Raw genomic sequence first — 11,019 nt, 5'->3', positions numbered from 1 at the left:
TAATGTAGCCTAAATTTCGAGAACGAAATTTCTATAACATGAGGAGGATGTGACAACCTGTATTTTCAGCACTGGTTAATTACGTAAAGTTACCTGTGGAAATACTGTAAAACGTCACACTAATTTAGGGATGATGTGACACCTCGCGCTTATGAGGTTAACGTCGTAAAATTATCTTATCCTATGTATATAAACGAATGGACTTGTATGACTAATTGATTATATGCCTATCCAATTTATTTTGCGAATATTTGAAACCAAATCTCTATCATGCTGAACCGACCCGAACCATTGAACCATAACATGTTTAATATACATCTATTACTATATATAATGGATATAAGAGAGAGAAAATTAAAATGTTGAAATTTTAAGAGTTTTTGACTTGAGTGAGTTTAGGCGGGACTTTAGAAACTCAAAATTAGAAGGCTTTGAGTTGAATGGGCGGGACTTCAAATAACTCAAAATCAAAAAGCTTCATGCTATACATTGAGATATGCTTCACATTTTGCAAAACCTAATAAATTCTTCTGCCGTACATTTAGATATGCTTCTGATTTTGCAAACCCATTCTTTTGGTTTCCCATTTTCATATGCTTCGCATTCTGATATGCTTCATACCGTACACCGATTCTTTTCTCTATTTCGAGAACGATGATGATGATGGCGAGATTGAAGAAAAGAAACGTATATGTTCTCTCTCTCTCTATCACATATGACACATTCTCTAGATGGTTTCATCACATAATCGATTGTGAGTAATTGAATTTGTTTCGTCTAATCATTTAGTAGGTTTTTTATACGTTAATTAATTCAATCCTCTACTCATTGCTGGTTGAAACGGAAGTAACTCAATATAAGGGTTCCTCGATTCAGGTGCTTTTTGTCAACAAAAATGTGTAGCAAGGGATTAGGGTTCTATTGAAACGAAAATAATGTACGGTAACGAAATTTGTAATCTAGGGCTTCTTTTTGTTTTTTGATCTGGCAACTAAAAAGGTTTTTTTTTCTAAAGTTTTATGTTTGAAACCAAAAATTTTTTAGAGGTGTTAAATTGAGTATTTAAATTGCTTTTTTGGTTTCTCCTTTTCATATTTTACTCTCGCTATACGATGATCTACTATTGTCTTGAATTTCAAGAATCGTTACCGGAAGAATTTAGAGAACACACCTTACCCCTTTCTAGGCTTTTAAATTAGTCACTCCCATAAAGGTTTGAATTTACAATTGAGTTTCTGAAACATATAATTTGATTTTGACTTGTTTTTGTTTTTTCAGAATTACGTTTATATGATTCGTGGAAGAAAGCACTTCAAAAAAATAAAAAAAGAATAAGCTTCAGTATTTAGCAATGCCATCTCAACACGATCAATTGGGTTATTCTTATCACTGCAGGAGAAACCTGAAATGCTTTTGTTGGAGTAGAACTGGTTCCAGATTCTATGAAGCAACAATGGGGAAGAAGATTCAGGTTGATCATTAAATGGAGCCAAACGTAATGAATATGTATTTGGTGTTATATGGATTTCTTACTGAAATTAGAAATATGTGTAGTAAAGATTTTGCAATGAAGTCATACCATGAAAATTTGTTTTCAAATGTTATAAATGAATCGGATTATTCCTTCAGGTGGTTGTGGTGGTGTTTTTGCTGATGCTGCACCTGTAGCCGCTGATGAGTCAAAGAAAGAAGAAACGATCAAATAGAAAGAAGAGTCGGGTGATGTAAGCTTTTTTAAAATCACTGGATTTCATTTCTTTGTTAGATGATGGTTCTTTGAATTTTGAATTGAGTTCTTATATGTTTGTAAATTGGTGCTCTTTAATTTTGTTTATTGTTTTTAGTAGCTTGGTCTTAAATTTTTATAAGAGCATTATTGCTAGGCTAATAAAGTCATGTTAAATCGTAGATTGGTTGCTAAGAGGAGGTGATTCGGGGGCATTCATGGTTGCATCTCGATTGGCTATTGCACCTGCACCAGCTGCTTATGTGTTTAGCAGAGTCATTCGCTAGCAGGTGAGTTGTTATTTCCTTATATTGACCAGTTCAAGCTCTGCCTTATCTCAGTTAAACTAAGCGAGTTTGTTGAAATTGTCACTTTCAAAACTAAGTAATCTTTCTTTTTTGATATTTTTGGTTTGAGACGTGCAACTTTCTTATATTACCGGAACTTGATTTACCTGACATTTCATTATTTGAAGCAGAGTTTGGTAAGACATTGCAAAAATTGCAAGCTCTTGTTTGTCGGAATCAATACTTGGAGTTTATACGTGACCAGATGGAAATACTCAACTTAAGTTTTAGGGGAACCCGGTTGAAGATATTTCCTTGGATTTCACACTTCCTGGGTATCCTGATTTTGTTCTCAAAACAGGTGATGACATTGTACATCATAATCATGTCCTTATGTTATTTTACTGTTTATTATAAGATTCTCTTATGGGTTGATACATTTCTCTGTTAGTCGATGCCACTGTCAGGATCGGTTTCCCATGACAGATGGAAGCATTTAGAGCTGGATTTAATCATGTCATTTTTTTATTCTTATTTGATGCGCTTTTTTATTTATCGAAACCAACAAATACGGATGAGCTCGGTATCAGCTGGTATTGAAAATCCCAAAACACGGGTATCAGTACCGAAAATATCTGGTACGTACGGTTTGGACCGGTACTTGGGGGAAAAATTCGGTAAATACCGGTACTGAAAATGGTAAATGTCGGTTCCAAAAATCAACTCGGTTCGGGAAATTCGATACTGGTACCGGTACCCGGTACCATTTGTTCATCCCTACCAACAAATGTTAATCTGTCAATTTGGGCTTAATTGATGTTAAAAATTGAAGACAGTTGAAGATAGTCAATTTCTAAACATGTTCATGGTATTAAATATTTGTAGATTGTTGCCAATATATCGATGTCAAAAATTGAATACACTTTATGCAATTAAAGACATTCAATTTCTAAACACATTCATGGTATTTTGAGTTGCTGCATTAGTGTGTGGTGTCTTTGTGTTCTAGACCTATTGGCACATAACATAATGTAATGAGCGTATTGTAATATTTTTAATTTTCAATGAATGACTAGAATTAAACGTTTTAAGCAACGGGGCACCCATGATGTGAGAGGGGCAGAAGAGCTGGAGATGTGGGGTTGTGAAGATGGAAGAGAGAAAAGACACCCGCTATAAGCTTATATGAAAGTTAGAGAGGCATGTGGTTTACATCAACATTAGAGCTTAGAAGCACCCATATTATAGATTGATGTAATTATTATTTTTTATAACTACCATATATGTTGTGTTACATCAACATTAGAGCTTAGAAGCACCCATATTTTTATAACGTACCATCATAAATTGATGTAGTTTTTATTTTTTTATAACTACCATAAATGCGTTTGTACACGATTTTCTTTGTTTCCTATATAGAAGCACTATACAATATATACGGAGATAATTGATAATGTAACCGAAAATGAACATCGTATTACAAATTGTCGTCTCCGCCGCCGCATCGCGCGGGTCTCCTACTAGTATATATATATATATATATATATATATATATATATATATATATATATATATATATATATATATAATATTTTTTAGCGTATATCTCTTAAAATTAGTTGTGAAGTAAAAAAAAAACAAAAGAAAAAAAAATGTGTGTATGTGTTGCTATGGCATGTTGCTGCCATATAACCACCCCCACTCCCCATCGATATTTTTATGTTGGCAGCCCAAACCCTTTTTGAATTGATGTGCAGCCCAAACACCCCACAACTCCTTAATTCTTGGCCCAACCCTAAAACCGCCCCTAGCCCACATGTTGTACGCATGCATACATACATGCGTATGTATCTTCTGTTGAAGGGCACCACTATAAAACTAAAACCCTAGCATCTCTACCACATCCCCCTGCGGCAATTTCAGCAGCAAGACCCCCCATCGCGATCTCACTCCCTTCTCGCTGCCCTCTCCCTCGATTAAACTCTCTCGCATCTTTTACGGTAGTTGTTCATGTTGTATTGACTTGAAACTTGCTGATTTAATTATATGTATAGTGATTCTGTATGTATTACTGTGAGTATCTTGCTGTGATTATGTTTAATTTAAGATTTGAAGTGTTATGAGATTGATGTATGATCTAGGGTTCTATTGGTAATCACGTTTCTGCATGCTTGGATTCCATAGATGCTGATTTGAACTAAGGTTGTTATGATTTTAATATGCTTGATGATCCTGCTAAATTTTTTTATGATGAGCCTGATATAAACAACATATAACCTGTTATGAATAATGTAGAGTTATTATTATAACGGTATAAGACCATAGAGAAACCCGGAAATTCGTTTATAAGAAGATTTATGACTAAACAGGTTCTGCCAGAACATTACAGCCAACTTCGGTTGGCTGTAACCAGGTCATAATATAACAGAAATTAGGTTTTCTTGAGTCTATAACATGCTATTTCAAAATACGCTTCTAATGGCGCTGGAATCATGATTTTTAGACATCGTTTACTATTTTAAATAATTTATTTCGTTTTAGCAACTTAAGCTGCGTTTTCTGCAGATTTTATGCGATATGTTTTTGGACATAAATTGTTGTGTACTTAGAGTTAGACCATGAAATTTATACTGTAGATTCTCTTAAGTGTTCGGGCAAACCTCCAACTGGAATTTCGTCAATCGGACTTATGATGTATTTTAAATGAATTTTTCCGTGGACTGCAGTCAGAAAATAACGAATCTGATTGCAGCCCGGTAAATGAGTTTTATAAAATAATTGGTGATGAATTGGATCCCGAGATTTTGACACAATAATATTTGGATTGTTTAAAACATTTTGTAATTTTTTGGGAATTTTGTTGTGCACCAACTATTCCGGATAACAATCCGAAAACTGCCGAAAATGCACTATATTGCTGAATTTTATTGAATTGTATTTTGAACCTTTTGTGACACTTGTGTCGTCGCTAAACTATGTTGTGATAATTAGCATTGTATGATTAAATGTGCTACGTGCTAAGTACGTGTAGGAACTTTGTGCCCTATTTGAAACTACTAATGGACTAACTGGTAATCGTACTAGGACGTGACCGACCTTGACTGTTAGCTATTTTTAAGAGTCAAACCGAGCAACCAAAGGTGAGTTCACACTCTTACTAAGGCATGGGATTCCCAGGGTTTGGGAATGGGATTGAAGGAATATGGTTGAATAGAATCGTACTTACACTGTTACTAGACTACCATACCATCGTCCTCGGTTGTGCAGGACACATACGTAAAACCTACGTATACTTGTATTGTTCACTGTCCTCAGGTTGCGAAGGACACTCACGTAAAACCTACGTGAACTTATACTCACTACTACCTCGGTTGTGTCAGGCACTTATGTAAAACCTACGTAAACCCCCGCGTACCCCTATCCTCGGTTGTGAAGGATACTTACGTAAAACCTACGTAAACTTGTACGTATTACTGTTCTCGGGATATGTAGAACACTTATGGTTGCGAATAGTCAAGTGGTTATACAACATGGGAAGCCCCCACCAATAGAACGTACTATCGGCTCAGTAGAGCCACATGTTACAAACGAACATACTATTACGCATTTACTTTCTGTGAACTCGCTCAACTAGTTGTTGATCCTCTGTTACATGCCTTGCAGGTCGTTAGATACATGGAGCTTGCACATGGAGGAGCTGGTTGTTGTGGGCTTGGATCGTGATTGTCTTGTTAAACACTTATGACATTTGATACTTTATTATGATGGGTTTTATTTATACGCTTCCGCTAAACAGTGATAACTTACTTATGTTTTGGAACACCTTTCATATGGATTTGGTTTGGTTTAATGGCAATTACGTTTACTATATATATTGTTCTATATGATTGGTGGCTTGATCCTGGTCAGTCACGCTCCCAAGCGGTGATACTCCGCAGGTGGATTTTGGGGGTGTGACAAATACCACCAAAAACACAACTACTGTTGGATGCAATTGATTTGAACCAGGCATTACACAGTCCTTCTCAATCACCTATCAATGAGAATATGCCTCAACAAATGACTGAGCATGCTGTATCATTCTTTGCTAACCCACCAACACAACCTGAGGAGGTTACACCCATTGAGTTACAAGTAACTCTTTGTGGTAATCCAAGTGAAGCAGCCACTACAACTATTGAACCTACAGGTTTACAGTTGGACAGTGGTTACATCAATAAGACTTCCTTGGAGGCAATTCCTTTTATAGCACCTATGTCAACCACCAGCGGATTTATTTATCCTACTGGCAACATCAAAAGGTTGTCAAGTGTTGAAGGAAGAAGACCCCAGTACCAAGAAAAAGGGGCATCAGTGGTTAATGTTTAGAGTAAACTCTCTACTTCTACCACTAATAAAACCACTGATAGTGGGAAATCAGATGATCCCATTAAATTGGGTGATGGTTTAAAATACCAGAAATTGACGGCTCGTGTTGAAAAACTTGATAACTCTGTTAAAGAACTCAAAGAAATGCTACAACAGTTGTTACAAGTACAAAAGGTACAATCCACTGCTGTTCCACCTCAAGCACCTGCTCTACAACAGGCACCTGCTACAAATGAGCTCTGGAATCTATTTCAACCTTTTCTCCATCATCAAGCACAAATAGCAGATCAGCAACATGAAAAACATGTTAAACAATTGAGAAATGCTATGGAGTCTAGGTACAAAGACACTCAGGCTGATCTAAAGGCTCTCAAAACTCAGATCTTGCACTCCACTGGCACTGCTCCTCCACCTTTATTCTTCATTGACCAACTCCCCGAAGATAATGCCAAAAATGGGGAGAAAATTCAGGAATGGAGAAGAAAAGGAATAACAGATGGTCTCCACCTCGCACCAGAAAATTCAAAAATGACCAAACAGATTCCTTTGCCAGATGGGAGTAAGAAAATTGATGTGACTACAAATGCACTTGCAGAAGCACTTGCATGTGTAAAAAGGGATAGAGAGGCCAAAAAGAAAGCCAAGGTGGATTATCCGGATCAGGGTACTTCAGGGTCAAGAGATGATGAAAATCTCTTTGATGAAAAGAAGAAGCCTACTAGAAAAGTAAGGCTACCCAAATCTATTCCGGTCAGACGTTCAAAGTCTGCTCAAAAACCACCACCTAAAACAGCTGTTGTAACTCCTGATGTATCAGCTGCTGTTGGTACTTCAGTAGTTTCAACATCTGCTCCCACTTCAACACACACTATATCCAATGTTTTACCTCCATCACCACCAAAATCACAATCACCTCCTGTCAAAAGGCAGAAGACAGCAGTTGTTATAACTTCTGCTGTAAAGACAACAGTGGTTGGAACACCAGTTGTTCCAACAGCTGTTAGTCTATCACAAACCACTGTCACTACAACCACCTTTCCATCCAAAACATCATCAGTCCCTCCTCAAATAAAGAGGAGAAGGCTAATTCCCAAAGATGATGTCACTTCACCATCTCCAACATCTTCAAAACCTTTAGCTCTTGTCAATATACCAAAACCAGTTCCACTTTCTTCAGTTCCAATGCACAAACCCTTACCTCCTGCAGGTGTTCAATTCCCTCTTGAACTAGAAGCTGTCAGAGAAGAGATAAAATCCTTCTATACTGAGGATGACCCTGCCAAAAGGAGTTTGCCTTCAATCAAAGGATATTCCTGGCCCAAAAACATTGAAGAATATTTGAAGATAAAGGCCAAGCAAGCAGAGGATATCTCGAAAGGAAACACACAAGGGAAATCTGACAAAGAAGTATCAAGATACTACCAATATCTGCTCACACAAGTCAGTTCCCTAGAACGTTTTGCAAAAAATGTCAGTCAACAAATTTTAGAAAGAGCAGCTGAAACTCTGAAGAAAGACTACATTGAAAGCATTATGTTCTACAAGAAATACAAAGGAGAGAGACACATGTACAAAGAGTGGACTGTTCCAGAGCTTGAAGCTGAATCAGCCAGAATTCAAGTTAAGATAAAAAGGAAAGTCACTCACACTCCTCCTGATTGGGCAAAGTTCAAAAAGAATGTACCTGAAAAGCAGTTGGAACTAAAAAGAATGAAAGAAGAATTGGTTGTTGCTGAATTTGGTACCAAAAGACAAGTTGCTAGATGGAAAGAAGATTTGGTCAGGTCAACCTACAAAAGGTTGGAGGAATTAAGGAAGAAAGATCCAAAAATTCATCAAAAACCTGACTACCCTGAAGCAGCGGTTTCAAAAGGACCATCAAAGCTGCAAACCAGGAGAGCAACTGCTCCAGCTAGTACTGCCATCTACAAAAGAAGGACACAAAGCCAGTTTGGAGCTGAAACTGTTCAATAAATTCTTGCTGGAAATGCTGTCTTAAAAGAAGGCTTGTTAAGAACGTTAAAAGAAGAACTTGAACAGGAAACCTCTGCTACCACTGCTCAGCCAGTGATGAACCGGCCAGCCTCACCAAATACTTCTGCAAATAAACATCTCCCAAGAAACCCACCAGGCTCAAAAATACAAAAGTGGGCAACTGATAAACAGACCTGCGTATTGACTTTGCTCAGGTCTGGTGGAGTAGTGGATAAAATATCAAGGGAACAAGCTCTTGGCCTGAGTCTTGAAGATTTGCAGGATCTCCTTGATCTTCCACTTAGCAGGGATGATGAAGATACAGATGCCCTTGACTTTGAATTGCAATTTAAAGGTCAGATAACGGAGCTGTTAATGAGGCAATAAAGTATCCACAAATAATGAAGGGTTTTGGCATTATATGTTCCAGGGGGAGATTGTTGGGATTGAACCCTATCAGAGGAACAGATAATTAAAGCCAAAACTGGATCAGAACAGTGGATTATGAATAAGCAGATGCTGATACACAAATCTCTCCCCTTGAAAGTGATTACAGCTACTGATGACCTCCTATCTGCTGATCTTACCAAACTGCTGTCTCATAACTGCTGCTCAACTAAAGATCTGATGGAAGACTAAAGTCCTGCTGATTCAATCTACTGCCTTGAGTCAAGCACTGCTGATCTGGACAAGTGCTGCTGGGTTCACAGCAGTAGAAGGTTGCAGCAGCTGTTTTAAAGTCTGTTTTGTAATAGAATGTATTAGCAGTAGTTAACACAAGCGGTGTCTGTATAGATCAGAGGTTAGAGTTTGTTAGGAGGTTAGATGTCACTTTCATGGTGACGTCAGCAAAGATGATCAGTAGTTTGCAAGTGCCTATAAATAGTTCAGTACTTTGTACTGTTCTATTAGCTCTTTACATCATTCGTCTTCTTTGCACGAACAAACTACTGAGCTCGGGCTGAGGGGGAGTTTGCATTCATACATCTATCTTTGTAATCGTTGTTGAAATTAAATTCAATCATTCGGTTCATAGTGTAAAAGATGTTTGATTAAAGTATTACTCTCATTTGATTGTATGCAAAGTTTGTCTTCATTTTAATTCCGCTGCACAACTCATCCATTTTCATCTTAACTTCAAACACAAAATACAATCAAAAAGAAACTCAGATCTAACACAATTCAAGCATCATTCCTCACAACAGAAAGTTTGGTTGCATTGTCATTGATTGATTTTTGACCAAAACAACTGGTATATATTGTTATATTGCTATGCCATTTAGACTTAGAAATGCAGGTGCTACCTATCAAAGGCTAGTCAATATGATGTTTAAGGAAGAAATTGGACACACTATGGAAGTCTATATAGATGACATGGTGGTTAAGTCCAAGAAAGTTGAGGATCACCTTAGAGACTTGGAGGAAGCATTGATATCCTTGATAAATTTAATATGAAACTAAATCCTTCCAAGTGTCACTTTGGTGTTAAAGCAGGTAAATTCCTAGGCTATATGGTAACAAAAAGAGGCATTGAAGCAAGTCTAGAGCAAATCAAGGCAATTATGAATATAAAATCTCCTGCCAATGCCAAGGATGTGCAAAGGTTGACAGGGAGGATCGCGGCCTTGAACAGGTTCATATCAAAGTCATCAGAAAAGTGCAAGGAATTCTATGACATTTTGAGAAAAAACAAGAAATTTGAGTGGACTGAAAAGCATGAAAATGCTCTCAAAGCCCTTAAGGATTACCTATCCTCAGCTCCTACCTTGATGAAACCAGAAAAAAGGGATATATTAAACTTATATTTGGTAGTCTCTTCCAAAGCAGTAAGTGCAGTCCATGTGAAGGATCACGAAGGTATACAACATCCTGTCTATTATGTAAGTAAGAGTTTGCTTGATGCTGAATCCAGGTATTCACATTTAGAAAAACATATCCTTGCTTTGATTATGGCATCTACTAAATTAAGACATTATTTTGAAACTCATGCCATTATTGTTAAGACTGACTTTCCAATTAAGAATGTTCTCAGGAAACCTGAAATGTCAGGAAGGATGGCTAAATGGGCAGTGAACCTTAGTGCTTATGATATAAGATATGAACCAAGGACTGCCATCAAATCCCAAGACTTAGCTGACTTTGTGGAAGATTTTAGTAGTGACTTACAAAGAGAAGCTGAGTTAGAAGTTCAGCAGCTTGAAGAGACTAAGGATCCTTGGATACTCTTCACTGATGGAGCCTCTAATGTCAAAGGAACATGACTTGGAATACTACTAAAATCGCCACAGGGGGACATAATACCCCACTCCATCGCTTGTGAGTTTCAAACTACTAACAATGAGGCTGAATATGAAGCCTTGATAGGTGGTTTGCAAATTGCCAAACACATGAGGATCAGGTATCTTGAGGTACATGTAGATTCATTGTTAATTACTAATCACTTTAATGGATCCTATGCTATTAAAGGTGAAAAGCTAATCAAATATCTAGAGATAGTCAAAGAATTGGCACTCTCTTTTGTTTCCTAAAGTTTGACACAGGTACCCAGAGAAGAGAATGCAGAAGCTGATGCATTGGCCAACTAGGATCATCCTTGAAGATTCCAGAGGATATCAAGATCCCTATTATTCATATCCTAACTCCTGCTATTAAGGATCATGTAGC

The 11,019-nt window shown here is 37.3% G+C and overlaps 1 long non-coding RNA gene across 8 annotated transcripts; it reads left to right on the top strand.

Annotated features, from left to right (window-relative positions):
- Window positions 1-447: 447 nt before the first annotated feature.
- On the top strand, window positions 448-3,408 carry LOC110881524. Of its 8 annotated transcripts, XR_002559778.1 has the most exons (6): window positions 448-754; window positions 1,279-1,495; window positions 1,630-1,724; window positions 1,910-2,016; window positions 2,205-2,374; window positions 3,090-3,408. It is a non-coding gene; the product is annotated as an uncharacterized LOC110881524 (long non-coding RNA). The 8 variants fall into 8 exon arrangements; XR_002559783.2 differs by lacking the exon at window positions 3,090-3,408 and having other exon boundaries at window positions 448-687; window positions 1,396-1,495; window positions 2,205-2,525; XR_002559779.2 differs by lacking the exon at window positions 3,090-3,408 and having other exon boundaries at window positions 448-687; window positions 2,205-2,525.
- The last annotated feature ends 7,611 nt before the right edge of the window (window positions 3,409-11,019 follow it).

This window comes from Helianthus annuus, chromosome 10, assembly GCF_002127325.2.
Source record: "Helianthus annuus cultivar XRQ/B chromosome 10, HanXRQr2.0-SUNRISE, whole genome shotgun sequence".
NCBI lineage: Eukaryota > Viridiplantae > Streptophyta > Magnoliopsida > Asterales > Asteraceae > Helianthus > Helianthus annuus.
The sequence above is the reverse complement of the archived record's forward strand: the minus strand, read 5'-3'. Positions and strand labels throughout refer to the sequence as shown.